Source organism: Thermobia domestica, chromosome 3 (genome assembly GCF_964235325.1).
Source record: "Thermobia domestica chromosome 3, izTheDome1.hap1.1, whole genome shotgun sequence".
Lineage (NCBI taxonomy): Eukaryota > Metazoa > Arthropoda > Insecta > Zygentoma > Lepismatidae > Thermobia > Thermobia domestica.
Window position 1 is genome coordinate 323,097,106 of NC_137456.1, and position 17,009 is coordinate 323,114,114.

General features: G+C 36.7%; 2 protein-coding genes across 4 annotated transcripts in view; one reads left to right on the top strand and one right to left on the bottom strand.

Annotated features, from left to right (window-relative positions):
* Positions 1 to 17,009, bottom strand: part of LOC145681174 (uncharacterized) — a 396,630-nt gene that overhangs the window by 219,355 nt on the left and 160,266 nt on the right. The window lies entirely within an intron of this gene.
* LOC145681173 (uncharacterized) overlaps positions 1 to 17,009 on the top strand; it is a 92,536-nt gene that overhangs the window by 52,790 nt on the left and 22,737 nt on the right. The window contains exon 1 of one of the 3 annotated variants that reach the window (XM_081752645.1): positions 3,642 to 3,912. The exons of the other annotated variants lie outside the window; for them this stretch is intronic. The gene's annotated coding sequence lies outside the window, so the exon portion shown is untranslated. Of the gene's footprint in view, positions 1 to 3,641; positions 3,913 to 17,009 lie in introns of those variants that run through there. 3 annotated transcript variants of the gene reach the window in all.

Consider the following 17,009-nt stretch of genomic DNA (forward strand, 5'->3'; position numbering starts at 1 on the left):
ATTAGAAGTAGAAAATGTATTGTGCCCACTGAACTGCATTCTTCCTTTTCTATCAAATGACTGATTTCCTTAGATTCTTGAATGGTTTTAAGGATTCTTTCTTCATCATACACTAATTAAATATTTTTCGTGTTATAAAAGGAAAAGAAAAAAGGAACGTGTTATCTCTTCACTAAAATTGAAATGCAGGGTTTGTTCCACAAATAATGCGTCACATCATTTTCTGACGCGACTAACTGTCGCAGAGCATTCCCGCCAGATGGGGTGTGTGGTGGTGGAGCTTTCGGTGGGGATCTCGTGGCACTGGTATCAGTTCCAGTTGTCTCCCAGCTCTCGGAGAGTCGGGATAAGCAATAGAGTGGGCCCATATGTTTGGAAATGCCGTCGAAGTCGCGATGGAGAAATTCGTGGAGCTTCCGGCAACATTTACTTTGTCGTGCGTGTTACCTGAGCCGGATCGTGGTTACAGCGGTTCCGCAACCGCCCTACAGTTCCGACTTGGCCCCATCAGACTTCTTTATGTTTCCGAAAGTTAAAAAGAAATCACTGAAAAGACATCATTTGGACACCATTGATATCAAAACGACTTCGACGAAACTTTTAACGGACATCTCTGTTACGGACTTGCAGGTAGAGGTCTGCACGGGCTCGGGCCTACAAAGTATATATAACTTCGGGCCCGAACCAGGCTCAGGCCCTGAATTTTTAAATATACAACCATATTTCTCGGGCCTTTTCGGGCCTAATTTTGTAAATACTGTACAACGATATATATTGTGCCGTTCTTTCCGGATAACTTTTAAAGTACAGCTGCAAAATTAAACCTCTAATTGTTGGCGTTAATTATTAAGTTTCTGTAATTCGGGCTTATTTCGGGCTCATTTGATTATCATACGAGCTCGGGCCTAAATGCTAAACATGTTTCGGGCTCGGGCCGGACAAAAAATTCCGGCCCGTTCAGACCTTTACTTCCAGAGGCATACAACTCCTTGAAACCTCGCTGGAAAAAATGTATTGACGCAGGAGGGTCATACTTTGAAGATTTTTAGGTGATTGTAACAATCTGATCAATAAAAACTGAAAAAAAAACTGACACATTACTTCTGGAACAAACCCTGTCTAAAAAGTTCAAAATTTTCTAGGCAAAAAAAAAAAAAAAAAAAAGCTGTAAATAAACTTTCTTTCGAGCCGTTGCATCTCTACTTATGACGACATTTTATTGACTGGTTATTTCCATTTTAAAATTAATTAGATTTATCTCAAAATTTTATTTTCGTCTGAATTCAGGATTCTCAACTCCTTCTTGCATCATAGCTTCGCTGCTTCTTACCATTAGCAGCCCCAATTTTGAAATATGGTCACAACTTTACAGAGTATATGAATCCATTTCTTACATTTTCGAATTTATAGAACAATTTTATTTGTCGAATTTTAAAGCAATGATACTTCGGACCAAGGGCACCGATCCTGGGGGGCCCGGGCCCCAAAGCTCGAGTGGGCCCCCATATTTTATTTATGAATATACAATATTTGGCATAATTTGAATGCAATTTGTCTTAAAATCCTCATATATGCCTTCTGTATCTGAATTCCCGCTCCCCCTTAAATTTACAGAAAAATCGGCGCCGTTGCTTTGGACACTATAAATTATTTGCGTGAGATTTCTGAAACTGCTCCAAAATTAGAAGTTCATTAAAAGGTAAAACCTAACCTACCTTATTTCTAGTACGATCCGAAAGTCTTGTCACTCCCTGTGTTCCAGCTTGTTTAGTGATCCAGAACATCAGCATAAGCACCATCATGGTCGCGGCAAGTTTCATGTCTTCGTAGCATTTCCTCATCAGTCAACTAATTTACGAATATGATGACCTAGGAGCTAAGGGTACTCTTTCTAGTAGATCTTGATGCAGCCATTCTAACTCGCAGTCAATTTAAAACTAATTGAATATATATATATATATATATATATATATATATATATACAGTGAAACCTCCCTTAACGGACACCTCTCAATAACGGACACCTCTATAATACGGACAGATTTTTTTGTCCCGGCAAAAATATATGTTCTCTTACGGAACAAAACCCTCCCTTTTACGGACACTCTCAGATACGGACGCGGACAGTCCTTTTTTTCCCAAACGTTTCAATAACCTCTTCATAACGGACAGGAATTGTTCTCGGTTCTGCGATATATTACAGTATTTTCTCCATAAGTGTATTTATCACGAGTGAACAATCAAACAGAACAGCTGAACTTGCATTTTTTCCCGCAATAAACTGCTTTCTGGCGGAAATCCTAAAAAATTTTGAATAAGCAATAACACTCATGCAGGGTTAGTCGTAAGGCCAGGAATTCTATGCGAAAGATCTTAATTTCCCTAACAAATTTAATCCTTTTCGTCTGGACCTTGCATCTTTACCGACAGTTTCATAGATAGCAAAACAAACATTGTTTTACAATAACATTTTCAACGAGCAATGTTTCCTCTCTTACTTTTTAGGAAACTTTTTTTTTTTTTTTACTCATGATACTGGAACAAGTGTGGGTTGGAGTTTTCCCGGCTTCCTTTTTCATTTTCTCTAAAAGGATATTCTTTGTGATTGGGCCTGGGTCAATAAACATATGCACCCTCAATAGCTTGCCTTTTCATCCATTCTGTCAACGAAGATGCCGCGCCAGTACACACACACACACACACACACACACACACACACACACATATTTCTTCTGCAATCGTACTGAGGATTTTTAGAGGACACTTGCTAATGAGTTTTATTACCGTTGTAGAGGAAAAAGCATGCTTTTTCGTTAAACATTGCCTAGCAATAATATGATTTAACAGGAATGAATTTCTTCTTCATCCCTCCCAGTAATTCAAATGTATACTAAATAAGAGTATTTTCATATTGAATTTTACGTATTTACGCTAATACAAAATGTATTTACTATATATTACAGCATACAATTACCGTTATGAGAAATTATACTTCTGTAACCTCTCTGTAACGGACACCTCTCAGTAACGGACAAAACTTCATGCCCCATTGGTGTCCGCTATTGAGAGGTTTCACTGTATATATATATATATATATATATATATATATATATATATATATATATATATATATATATTCAGGGATCTAAATTCAACAGCAAACCAATGAACACAAAATAATTTAACCTACAAATAAATGGTGAAAATGAGTGCATTTGTTAACATAGGGACGTCTTGAAGGCCTTTCCAACTTATAATTGGGTACTGAATGACATATTTGACAAATTAAAAACGGGAAATGAAACTTATAAATGACACCTGCTCTGTCCATTTAGGTGTTGGGTTTATATACCACGCCTTCCTTCAACGAAATTATTGACTGTGTTTATAAGCCACACGCTTAATCAAAAAAATTATCGGTATTGTGTTTATATGCCACGTCATTCAGCAACGAAACGATCGGCTGTGTATTTATATGTCACATTCGTCTCTAAAGGGTAAATACAAAAAATAACGTGTACATTTTTTTTCTTTTGTAAAGAAGTAATTTTTTTCTCTAGATCAACGGTATTTTTAATCATCGAAAGAGTTTCCACTCCTGCCTGAGTGTATTATTGTAGTGAACGACCGCCGATCATGTGTGCGAGGTGTGAGAGTGAGTGTGTGCGGAGGAAGATAGAGTGAGTGAAGTGGAGTGACTGTGAAGTGATGATTTTCTTTCTCCGGTACAAAAACCAACAACCAAGAATGCTGAATAGTTGTTTGCGTATGAGAAACAAGCTATTGTTATACCCAGTATTAGAAGATGAGCACTCAGCACTGCATGTGTGGAGCACAAAAAGTGTTACAAGGATTCTGATGTTTACTCGCATGTGATAACGCTGATCGATTGCTTTTACAAAGTTTTCCAACGTAAGTTATCCGTTTTTCTTGTATTAATTTTATTAGTTAACACTGTGTAATTGGTTTATCTCACCATAGTAGAATGTGTAAATTGTTTCAGTAAGTTGGTGATTTAAAAAGTTTGTGTAAAAACCGTACAATATATAACGTATATAAGAAAAGCTAATTTGAGTTAACACTACTCCAGGATGGGGGGAAGGTCACTAGTAATAAACACATTAAAAATGGTATTGACATTGGAGGGCTTGTTAGTAGGATGATTTTGCCTATGCAAGGATGATTTTGCCTAGAATGATGTATGGGCCTATGCAAGAGTAGGCCTGGGCAAGAGTGCTCAGTGGCGGGTTTTAAGGCGCAGATTGCGCCTATGAGATTATTTGGGAATATACGTAATTTTTCATTGAAAAGGGTATAGTACAAACTTAATTACATTGGTTTCTCCACAGTGATCTTATAGTCACTCAACTTCCCAAAGCAAATCTTTTTTTTTTTTTTTTTTAACTAAAATTGCTTGATGAATTGTCACATCTGTTTACAATTATTTTAAACAATTTGTTTACAATTACATTTCAAACATACGTTACACACAAGTAACATTTCAAATACAAACAATAGAAACAACAATGCTTTGGTTCTTTACAATATATTAGGACACTAGAACAATTTTACGGAATACAGTGTTGTTCCACATGTGATAACTCAATTCACGAGGAAAACTCTTCTTTTTCAAACAAGTGTTAATCGAGAAAGATTCAAAATTTCATAGGAGAAAGCCGATGATCTGTCTTCATAGTTGACAACTTCTTTTTATTATATTGTTTCCCGTTCATTATTGTGAAGTGTTTCTTTGTGAAACACAGAATGTGAAGTGTTTCTTTGCCAAATCAAATGCCTTTGGCGGGGGAGGCCTCTCATAATTTGTACGTGAGAGATATTGGCGACCATAATTTTTGGTCAGGGTTATTATATTTCATTATATTTTTAAAAAGGTATCTTCCGTAACATTTATTTAATTATACTATATACTATATATAATATAAGGAAGAGAGTGCAATTGGAAGGGGAGTTCGACAAGGATGCTGCCTCTCGCCAACACTGTTTAATGTCTATCTAGAAGAAATAGTGAAAAAGAGCCTACATGATGATGATGGCATTTCGCTAGGAGGTAGAATGATTAGATGTATAAGATTTGCAGACGATATGGCGCTTGTTGCAGAATCTGAAAAGAAAATCAATAAAATGTTAGAAAAAATGAGAAAGGGCTTTGAGGAATATGGGATGAAAATAAATGTTAGAAAGACAAAAGCCATGGTGATTGGAACGAAGGGGTCTGTGTCAAATATAAAAATAGGAGGGGAGAAAATAGAACAAGTGAATAGTTTTCGATACCTGGGTAGTGTTCTTAGTAATGACATGAAATGCGAACGTGAAATAAAAGCAAGGATAGGAATGGCGAAAGAAGCCTTTAAAAGAAAGAAAAGTCTGTTTTGTGGGACCTTGAACAAAGAGTTGAGAAAAAGACTCATAAAATGCTTCGTGTGGAGTGTTGTACTGTATGGGGCGGAAACGTGGACATTACGTAAAGGTGACGAAAATCGACTGGAAGCCTTCGAAATGTGGGTGTGGAGAAGAATGGAAAGAATTAGTTGGGTCGAGCGCAAAACGAATGAGAGAGTGTTAGAAATGGTGGGGGAGAAAAGAACACTTTTAGATATTATTAGGAAGAGGAAGAGAAACTGGTTGGGACATTGCCTAAGAAGAGATTGTATCATGAGGGACGCCTCGTGAGTGTCGGGAAAGAGAGGGAGGGGCCGAAAGAGACTACAATTAATGGATGATATTAAAACAGAAAGATCATACGCGAAGACGAAAAGGTTAGCGGAGGACCGTGGAGCATGGAAGCTTCTCAGCTACAGCAAGTGACCTGCCAATAAAGGCAGAATACCTATGATGATGATGATGACTATATAGCCACTGGCGTTATTATTGGTTAAATTATTTCTGTCTCTTTCCTTGCGCAGTTCTAGTACAGCAGATGACTAACTTCCCCAGTGCATTCGACTACTTCGAGGGTAAGTAAAAATTATCCGCACTGTAGCTATAACTTTTTTCGCATTTTTTAATATAGTCTCCTTGCTTTTCAACGCACTTGGTCCATCATTGCACAAGCTTCCTGATGCCCTCAGAAGAGACAAGGTTTTCGGCTGAGCAGCGAGCCACACATGCACCGCCTCCTTCACTTCTTGGTCCGAGGTGAATGTCTTTTTAAGTGGACCAAACAAGTGATAATCAGAAGAGACAAAATGAGGACTATACGGAGGATGATTCATAATTTCAAAATTGAGTTTCCGTAGCGTTTCAGCAGTGTGGACAACAGTATGTGGATGAGCATTGTCGTGCATCAACACCTTTCGACAGTAGTCCTTGTTCTTTTGTTTCGAATTGCAGGCTTTAGCCTGTCAGTAAACAATTCACTGTAACACACTGTCCTGATAATGTTCCAGTACTGGTCTTTGTGGGTCCCAAAAAACGGTAAGCATCAGTTTTCTTGCAGATAGTTGGGCTTTGAACTTTTTCGTACTGGGCGATTGTGGATGTTTCCACTCCATACTCTATCGTTTACTCTCCGGCTCGTCATGATAGATCGATGTTTTGTCACCAGTGATGATTTTGTCTAAGAATCGGTCACGTTTGTTACCATAGTGATACAAATGTTTTTGGCAGATGTCCAAGCGCGTTTGTTAATGCAACACTGTGAGTTGTTTTGGAACCCATCTTGCACAGACTTCATAAAATCCAAATCTGTTGTGGATGATTTCGTACGCAGAACCATGATTAATTTCCAGACAATGTGCCACTTCATCAGTAGTCGCTCGTCTGTCTAACAGAAACATGTCACGTGCACGCTCAATGTTGTCGTTATTTGTGGCCGTAGATGGTTGGCCGGCACCTTCCTCGTGCGTAACGCTTGGCCATTTTTAAATTTTTCAATCCATTCGTTGACATTCTGTTGCGGCAAGACACTATTCCCATATTGTTTAATGGATTGCAGCCCCTGATACACCTTCCGATCACAAAAACCAGGTCATTGCTCGTTGTTCATCTTTGGGTGCAAACTTGTAATGGAGCGGCCATGATTTATCTGCAACAAAACGAAGACAAACGGAGGAATTAGGATCAAACTTTCATAGCATAACCACAACAGCATAACAATAAAAAAAACTAGGACAGAGGTCAGTGTTAACAATGTAAGAAGAGTTATGGATAAATTGCGGATAATTTTTTGATTTACCCTCGTACACACTTCCTTTGTGGTCGATAGATACAAACATTTGCAAGAATTGTAAACGACCTACTTATTTTAACATCCAATTTTTCTCAAATTAACCCATTAGTGCACAGAATTCCCCACTGGTATTTTGAAAAGTTTTCTTTCGCCTATTTGGTCCTAATAGTACTCTAAAACAGATATTAGAATATTTTTGAAAAATATTTATTTTTTCCTTGTTTTTTAGCCTGGCAATTTAAGTTGCCAATTGGCACATACATATTCAAAAAAAAAAAAAAGGAACATTTTTAAAAGACAATTTTGAGGGAGAAAATACACTGCAAAAACAACTATTAAAATCAAATCAATCCTTTCTTTACAGACGACCTTCAATCCTTCCTTCTGTAGTCTTTCAAATCGATCCAGTTGAGTTTTTCTCCTCAAAACACATTGTACTCAAAAAACAGTGCTAATCCTGCGTCAATATATCATACAAAGAAAATGCAACAATGCTATGACGAAACAGACTCCAAAGTTACTTCATGGTTAAAGCCAGCAATGGCAACCCATGAGCTTCTGTGCTATGACGAAAAATTGCCGTGGCAACTTAAGTTGCCAAGGGGACGCAATACAAAGTTTGGACAACTTCATTGTGAGAGAAAATCTACCCAGATGATTATTTCACTAATAAAATAGAGGATATAGCCTATGTCCGGGTGAAAAAGGACGTATGATAACCCTGGGTATGATTCACAGTATATCACACACATCATTTCGCCATCTACTGACGAAATAACGCAATACTAGGCCGTACTAAACTATCCTTAGTTCTGTATTATTTATAATTTGATATTTAGCTTATGTATCTTTGTTTCATTTTTGTACCCTCCTCAGTGGTATTGATTTACAACTTACAAGTGAAAAGAGAGAGGGAGAGAGAGAGCAGGATGCAAAACAGTGTTTTCTGGTGGTTCCAAAATGCTACGACATTTTAAGGAATGTGCGTTTAGTGGTTTTGGAAAGTTTCCAAAAGCTTTGCTTATTCGATAGTTCATTAGCTCTAGAACTCTCGCTACAAAATGAGTCTACAGAAGACTGTTTTTAAAGGGGTGGATGTGTTATCTCCTCTTCATTGTTTAAAGCAGCGGCATAGTAAAGAGGAAAGATTGTGCTCCAAAATCCGTTTATTAAAACTCAATATAACTAAGGAATAAAGTAGTAATGGATTCACTATTGTTAGAAAAGAAAAAGCGTGAACCATTCTCGTGTTTCTCTGAACAAAGCCTACTTTAAAGAATCATCTATTTGGTTCATGCTGTCCGCAGGGTTGGATTTACCAATAACCAGGCCCCGGGCCAAGGGACGAACTTTCCAGTACACCAATTTAAAAGTTCGCTTTTATTTTTTAAGGCAAAAATTTATACAAATCTGTTTCTGGACACCAACAACAAATTTTCGTGTATGCATTCATAATATTTTTTTTTCATATTTTTAGTGCGAATAATATCTAGGATCAATAGTCACAGTCCAAAACCGTATCTCCGAAGAAATTAAATGTCGACTGAAAACATGGAATTTATGTTATTATACAATTCAAATTATGTGTCGTCGCAAATTCTATCGAGGAATTTAAAGCTTTATATATATACTACTGACATTTCCATTTTCCTTTCTTTTTATTTTTATATTCTTCGATTTTTAAATATTTTCCCACGTTCAAGATATTTCAAAATATTATTCAAATTTAGATATATTTTTTTATATCACATAAAAATATCCACAGTGCCCTTGACACTGGAACCGCCAGCCGAGAAATTTATTTTACTGGCCTAGCTTGTTAAATAAAACTAACTCTACGGCCTATGGAACCCTGAGGTTTAATACAGCGTTCACAAAAGCTTTCCATTGACTTCTATCCTTAGCCAACTGGATCCAGTTTCTACTTTGTATTCCTATCTCTGCGAGATCCGTCTTAATATTGTCCTCCCATCTGCACCTAGGTCTTCCTAATGGTCGTTTTCTGATTGGTCTTCCAGTTAAGACTTTGAAAGCGTTCCTATTTTTGTTTTCTGTTCTGACTACATGACTTACCCACCTGACCCTCCTAGATTTGATGACCCTAACAATGTTGGGTAAACCGTATAAATTATGTAGTTCCTTGTTATGATGTTTCTGCCACCCCATTCCCTCTTGAGTCCGAATATTCGTCTCAGAATTTTATTCTCAAATACTTTCAGTCTGTTTTCCTCTCAGAGTAAGCGACCATGTTTTGCAACCATACAGAACAACAGGCATGTGAAATATTGCATTACAAACTAACCACAGATGTGATCGTAAAATTTAGAAGTAAAAAAAAAAAAAAGAAAAACTGAATTCTAAAAATAACTACTACTAAAAAAAACTTTCTTCTTTCTTTCCTTCTGTTTTGACTTTCCCTGTTACAACTTCACACTTTCCCTCAATATTTATCGGCCAGCGAATAGGAGTACCTATACGTTATAAAGATATATAGCGTATAAACCAGCTTCCAGCACAAATCTTGCATCAAAATACAAGAAAAATATTTCTTCTTTCAGTACAGTGTTCCTGTGTGTTTTTGTCACGCATTCGCGTATACACAAACGTAATGTCCATTCTGCATTGTTACTTTTTTATCATCTACTATCTTCGAACACTTTTATTGTGCGATTGTTTGAAGCAGGAAACGAAAAAAAGAAATAAAAATCGTCTTTTGTTATCCCATGTATTTATTGAGAGTCCTGTGTTATTTTTATCCAATCAAAATACTCAACATCGTACTTCTGTTTGTTTTTTTCGTAAGTACAATGTTACATACTCAATATTTACACAGTTCCCATCCCCCCTAAGGTCCATGACATACGCCCCCTTCCTCACAGTGGCGAATCTAGAACGTAAAAAGTGGAGGGGACTAGTCAAAACCCACACTATGATAGGTATATAATGAGTTTACTATAAACTTTCCAAAATATATAAATAATAGCTAAAATTATTTTTATCACTCAAAAATTTGGGAGGCGTAAACTCCCCGGTGTCGGGCTTGATCCACCATTGCTTCCCCACCAATTCTGAATTAAACTTTCTAAATGGTTCTGATGTCCAACACGCCATGATAGATTCATGATTAGAAGTGTTGTACTTACATAAATTACACACATTTGATGCAACCTATTTTTGTTGTTAACTGGTTTTAGTGTCTAATTTTGTTCGCGATAGACTGAACTAAGACTGTTTGTGATGTTTAGGCTGAACTAGGCCAATTTTTTTTACTACACCTTTCTCTCACTACAAGAAGAAGAAGAAGATTTAATCAATCCTAGCTGGTGTAGCCAATTTTGTAACGTTCTATTTTACGTCATAAAATTAAGTAAAAACATACCAAGCAAAATCCTGGATTGGATTTGTCAATTTTGTAACGACCTTATTTCAGAGCCATAAAGAAAATATATAAAAAAAAAAAAATAAATAATAAGAAAATTACAATAATGATTTCTAATTTACATGCGCAACGGAATTTTAAAATTTCTAATTTACACGCAACCCACTGCGCAGTACTGTCTTGCTGGCTGCCTATACGTACGGCGTTTGCATCCTTCCTGTGTGTTATTCCATCTTCGTGCATTGAGATAAATCTGCGTTTTTTTCGCATACGGGTGATGTATGCACCCAAAGCAAAACCACGTATTTTCTGTTTTCGTTTCTTCTTTCTTCCTGTTCCTTATCACGCTTTTCGCTCATTTCCGTAACACATTGTGACAATGTTGTACACGTGATTGGTTCATTTCCGGATGTTCAGCTCTCTTCTCATTGAATTGCGTCGACTATGGGTAGTATTTCGTACATTTAAACTTTTCCGATATCTCTTCTCGTTCTCGCTATATTCCACATAATCTCATTTTGACCCTATTTTTATGCACAGTTTCAAAAGCTGTTGAAACTGTGCTGAAAATTTGAAGCTTCTGACTTTTCATCAGGCGTCGGGGCTTGCAGCAATTGCAAGCGGTAAGGCTTTTGCTTCAATCGTTTCCGTGAAATATTCCAAAAGGAGTTAGTGGAATTTTCAGCTCTCTGGTTGCTCTGTTTGTCAACGTCTGTGGGCAACGTGCAAAAGTCGCTCGCATGCGCCCAACTGTTTCTCACTGTAGGCCGACCAGTTGATTTTCTCTTACCTGTAAACATCCTGAATCTGTAAACTGTGCATACCATCGCCGAATGGACTTGGCAATAGGTGAGTCTTTGTTGAACTTCGTTCGGAAGTGTCGTTGTACTATTAGAACAGACTGAGATGAATGAAACTCAAGCACAACCTAAGCTTTCTCTGCACCTATCGCCACCTTGAATAAACGCTCACTGCTGCACTCTCGTGGCAGAAATCAGAAACGAACCCGCAACACACGCACAAACACACACACACACAAAAAAAAACTTCTTGAGTTTTTCAATACTTCGGCAAAGTTTGTGACGATATGTCTAATAATAAAGCTACAGTGAATTTATGAAATCGGGTCAATCATTTGTAATATCCTGCTGTCTGAAGTCAGACCGGACTACTACTACATTTTCGTGCTGAGGGAAATGAGCCCTTATGGAAACAGTAGCAACTTGACACAAATTAACCGCAGTATACTTTATGTATGGTTTGCTTCTGTTATTTCATCCATGTAAAACAGGAGAACAAGTCATAATAATTAATGATATTACTATTTTTTGAGCTCTCTGAAACCAGAGTGTACTAACTACATTTTCATCGATTTCTAAGTTTAAGCATCAAATCATTTGAGTTTTGCGTATTTTTACATCGAACCGTATGCCACAACAAACTAAGTGTAGATATTGTCGGAACAACTGTCTCATTAAGAGTATTTCCCACTGCCTGCAGTTTGTGTCAAGTTATCACTGTCTCCGTAAGGGCTAATCTTTCGCAGTCCGAAAAGAAAAGTTCGCTCTGACTTTAGATAGCTCATATAATATCTATAAATACGTAAAGTTGAAACTGGTCTTGTTTACGATCAAATCACAAGAAGAAAAACTGAAACGATTAAAATGATGTTTTGAATATAGTTATAACCTATCTTGAGCTAGGTTTTCTGTCATGTTTCTTTGGTTAAAATGTGTATTTTAAAGGGGGAGCGGGGGACAGAATTAACGCGAAAAATTTAGTATCTCACGATCCTGTCAAGATAGAAACATGAAAATTGGTATAGAAACCACTCATTAAAAATAAATGGACTCGTGTCGCAGTTTTTTTTAATTCCCGTTTTAAGAACAGAGAAGGGGAATGCGTTTTCTATAATTTCTTTCTTCACATTGAGAACGATATTGCCTGTTGTTTATGATCGAATTACCGGGAAACGATTGAACAGTTTGAAATGAATTTTGAAACATAGTACCTTCTTCAATCTGGAATTTTATATCATTTTACTTTGATTAAAGGATATCCTAGTGGGGTTTGAGGGGGTTCAAAATTTATGTTAAAAAATTAGTCAGTTTTCATTGATGCATGCAGGGCCGGATCCAGAATTGTCTGAGAGGGGTGCATCAATATCTACCAAAGTAACTAATCACACTGAAACTCTTCAAAGTGACCAAAAATGAAATGAAATCTTTAGTTTATGTCCCACAGTTATGCCGGTTAGGCTAAAGGAGACGGTGATGATGAGAAATGAATGAAATGGTGGGATGAAGAAAGTGGGAGGAAACGGGAGAACCCTGAAAAAACCACGAGCACGGTGTTTGTCCACCACAAAGTCCACACGGCGCGAGCTGGGACCGAACTGGGGACCCCAAGCGCCGGAGGTGAACGCCCTACCACTGAGCCACCGCGCCCTCTCTTCAAAGTGACATGTGACAATACTCTTTACTCCTGACAACACTGATGCATAGAACGGAAGAAAGTATTTTAAAGAGGGTCGCAAGTGTTATGCAGGAAAAAAATGTTCTTCTCTTCTGGCTTCTGTTTTCTTCCCTACTTGACAAATGTAATATTCTTTTGCTTGGTGAACCTTTTCCTTCAACGTTTAGAAAATCGACTTAAACTATTGCTTTTGCAAAGCTCTACTTTCTTTTAAGCCGCAAACGGAAACATGATGGTAAAAAGTTTCGGAAAATGTTGCAATATTCACTGCTAGCTTCTCATTATAGATATTGTATACAGTAGAAACTCGATTAACCGTCACTCTTTTAACCGTCACTCTCTGTTATCCGTCACTGCTCCGGATAGTACTGTACTTTAAATGTGCCGTAATTGACGCCGTGCGCCGTGCAGAGCACGGAATAAAGTGTAAGCGAAATGGACTGAAATAGTCATGCGTCACTTCACATGTATTATACATGTATTATTCACTTGTATAAGGTTATTTATTTCTTCCAGAACCTTTTAAATCTACTTACTGTAGAGGTTTATAACGATATTTCTGTTATCCGTGTATTCACTTAACCGTCATGGTCCCGGTCCCGAGGGTGACGGTTAATCGAGTTTCTACTGTATTTACAACGAAGGGGGGAGGTGCACCTTTGCACCCCCCTAAATCCGGCCCTGGATGCCTGCAATCTCTGCATACAGGAAGGGATGGTTACTTAGATTTGAAGCAGAACTTATTAAAAATAAAATGATAAAAATTTCAACTGATTTCAAAGAAAATGAGAAAAATAATTACTTCACACAAATCGATGGACTATGAAACAAAGATGGCGTAGGCGTACTCTCAAGACCCAGAAGAAAAGTGTTACGCCAAGTGTTAAGATAATAAATTTAAGCAGAAGCAAGCGATTCGTGCGTTTTCTCCCGTGAGAAACATGTCAATAGAACACAATAAAATATTTGTTTTCATGTCCTACAATTATTGATAGATATAACTTACTTCAAGCCAATGCGATCAATGTAATTGAATAGGGAAAAACAAAAAAGTTAGTAAAAATAATTTGGAGTGTGGTTCTGGACACAAATGCACGCAATTCTTCTTAACAACAATGGAGAAGTGACGTCTTTTTTTCTTACTGGATTGCGATGCAAGTCGAAGCCAATATTCAGCAGCGTTAAAGAGATTACAACAGTAACCTTGGTGTAGTCGTTTATTTTCCCGTTTGTATTATTCAGCGACCGTGTAATCAATATTGAACAAATAGTTCTTGAATGTGGAATATGTGTTAAAACATACATTACACACGCGCAGGTGCAGATACAAAAGATACAACCTACTACGTCAGGGAGGAGGGAGTTCTTTGGATATGTTAAAATTGTGATAACACAAGAGTAATTTATGTGTAATAGTAAAAAGTGATTACCTTGTAAAACTCGTGTCAGTGCTTTCACTATGCAAAATACGAGTGCGATTATGGATATTTTATTTTTTTATGTCACTTTCGCTTGTGAGTTTTTATCTAATTGTTCGTACAGTAATTTGATACATTGCATTTTTATCTGAACACTATGAATACAGTAAAATAAGAGCAAAATACTGTTTTATGAGCAGAAACACTTAAAAAAAAACTTTAGAATAAAAACTGGATAATCCTGACGGACAATCACTATTTGGACAGCGATTGCAAGTTTCAAATGTTTTATAGAATTGCCCTAGAGATGGCATTAGTGTAAAAATAAATCAATAATTGCTACTACACTTATGTGAAAAAGTTAAGAATAATGCGGTTTTACAGGATGTATTACAGAGAGAACCAGCCATATATCGGTGGAAAATGGGATTCCTGATATTAACAGACTGAAAATAGTGTGAGTCACATAATTAGACTGGGGGTTCCATGGGAGTACGATGGTATGGCCGTATTCCTCGTTTCACGAAGACCCGGTTGACATAAACGCAGAAAATAAGCAGAATTGTTAATAATGCAGATTACATTGACATATTCAAATTGTAGGGCTCTCACAGGCTTCTTTCGTAAATTCAGCTGTTAAACGGGGCCGCGGTGGCTAAGTGGTAGAACGTTTACCTCTGGTTCATGGTGTCCTTGGTTTGATCCCCGCTCGTGCTAAGTGAGCTTTATGGTGGGCAAACACCGTCTGTATGGGTTTTCTTGGGGTTCTCCCGTTTCCTCCCACTTTCTTCATTCCATCATTTTTATTGAGCAATTGCAAGTTTCAAATGTTTTATCATCACCGTCTCCTTTGGCATATTCGTGGGACATAAAAGTTACAGGTTTCATTTCATTTTATTTCACGTATATAATATACGGAAGACTGTTAGATGTCAGATATCCTGCAACGACATGATGTAACATCTAATCGGGAGAAGTATGTAGCATATGGATAACGTATGCTAAGTACTGATTTCCGTAGCAAATATAAAGATTCCGTATATTTGTAATTATACAATATACTGCTGTCCGGAGAACGGAATTTTCTTAGTGTATATGATTTGCTAACATGTCCTTTGGTGCCAAAAGCCCAGAAATTTGGCTAATCCTAAATGAGTAAGTTAATAGTACTCTAATCTGCCCTCCTATTTTTTTCATATATATATATTTCATAACATTTTCCTAGAAATGTACATGCATTCGTTTTGCAACGTTTCCCTATTTTATGTTGAAATGATGAAATAAAATTGATGTACAATTTAAAACGTTTTAAAAATAGAAAAACAAACAGGATCCGAGTAGCGATTGGCTATAATCAGGAAATTGTCATTTTTGTGTAAAATTAGGCTATTTTTGTTTCTATCGTAAAAATGTTGCTTCGCTTCGTGGACTGCATAATTGTAATTCCCCGTTTCTTGAAGTCATTATGAATTCAAAACTCAATTTTAAAAAATAATTAACGCAAAATGCGATACATTCAAATACAGGTGCTGGCTTAAACAATCTGTAGAATATTAAAGTTAAAACATTTTATAAAATCTTAATTGTTATTACTTTTTTCTTTAGTTTACTTTGTTTTCTCACAAACAAGTATGATATTGTTTATGATACATAAAAATGTTTATTAGTCCAGGAAAAACAATAAAATAATATAAAAATATAAATAAATAAGTAAATACATACATAACGCTTTTCCTTCGCTGCTGAATGTGGGATATAAAGCTTACAAATTGCGATGAAAGTTTAATTTTATTACACGATTTGCTAGGCAAAAAACATATATTTTAAAAAAGTTTATATATAGAAAAAAATATATGAGCTATATTATTACAAAAAATAATGGCCCTCCAGAAGTTTTGTTCACGTTACACTACTATTCTAACAGGTCATCATATGTACGATCGGCAGGAAAAACAAGTGGGTATTCAGTTCTGTATTTTCCTGCTCAAAATCTTCGGAGATTGTGGACGAGTTGAGTACAGTGTAATACTGCTTTAGATAACACATATTTCCAACTTAGAATAAATTATGTTGTCGAATGTATTCACTTGGTGCTTGTGTATGCCTTGATGTCTTATTAAGTGGGTGTAAGTAAGTTGTAGATGACATTGTTAAAATAATACAAAACTTATAAATTGCGATGCAAATTTAAATTAGATTTGCAAATTGCTATGAAACAAGCAACAACATCCAAAAAGAAACGCTGATATATATATATAACGAAAATAATTTTTAGTACACCTCTAATAAGAACGTGTGTCCCCAATGAAATAATGCTGCGTACGGACCTGGTCTGGAGGGGCGCATCGTTGTCCCCTCTAGTGTCGTCAGTGTTTCCATCTGAAGTGGCTACACTTCGTATCGATTTTCGAAATCGAATCAAAAATGAAAATGATATGAAATCTTTCAGTTTAACGTCCCACGATTATGCCCTTTAGGCTAAGAGAGATATGCATGATTAGGGCGCGTGAATGATGATGTGGAATGAGAATGAGGGGGTACCCCGACT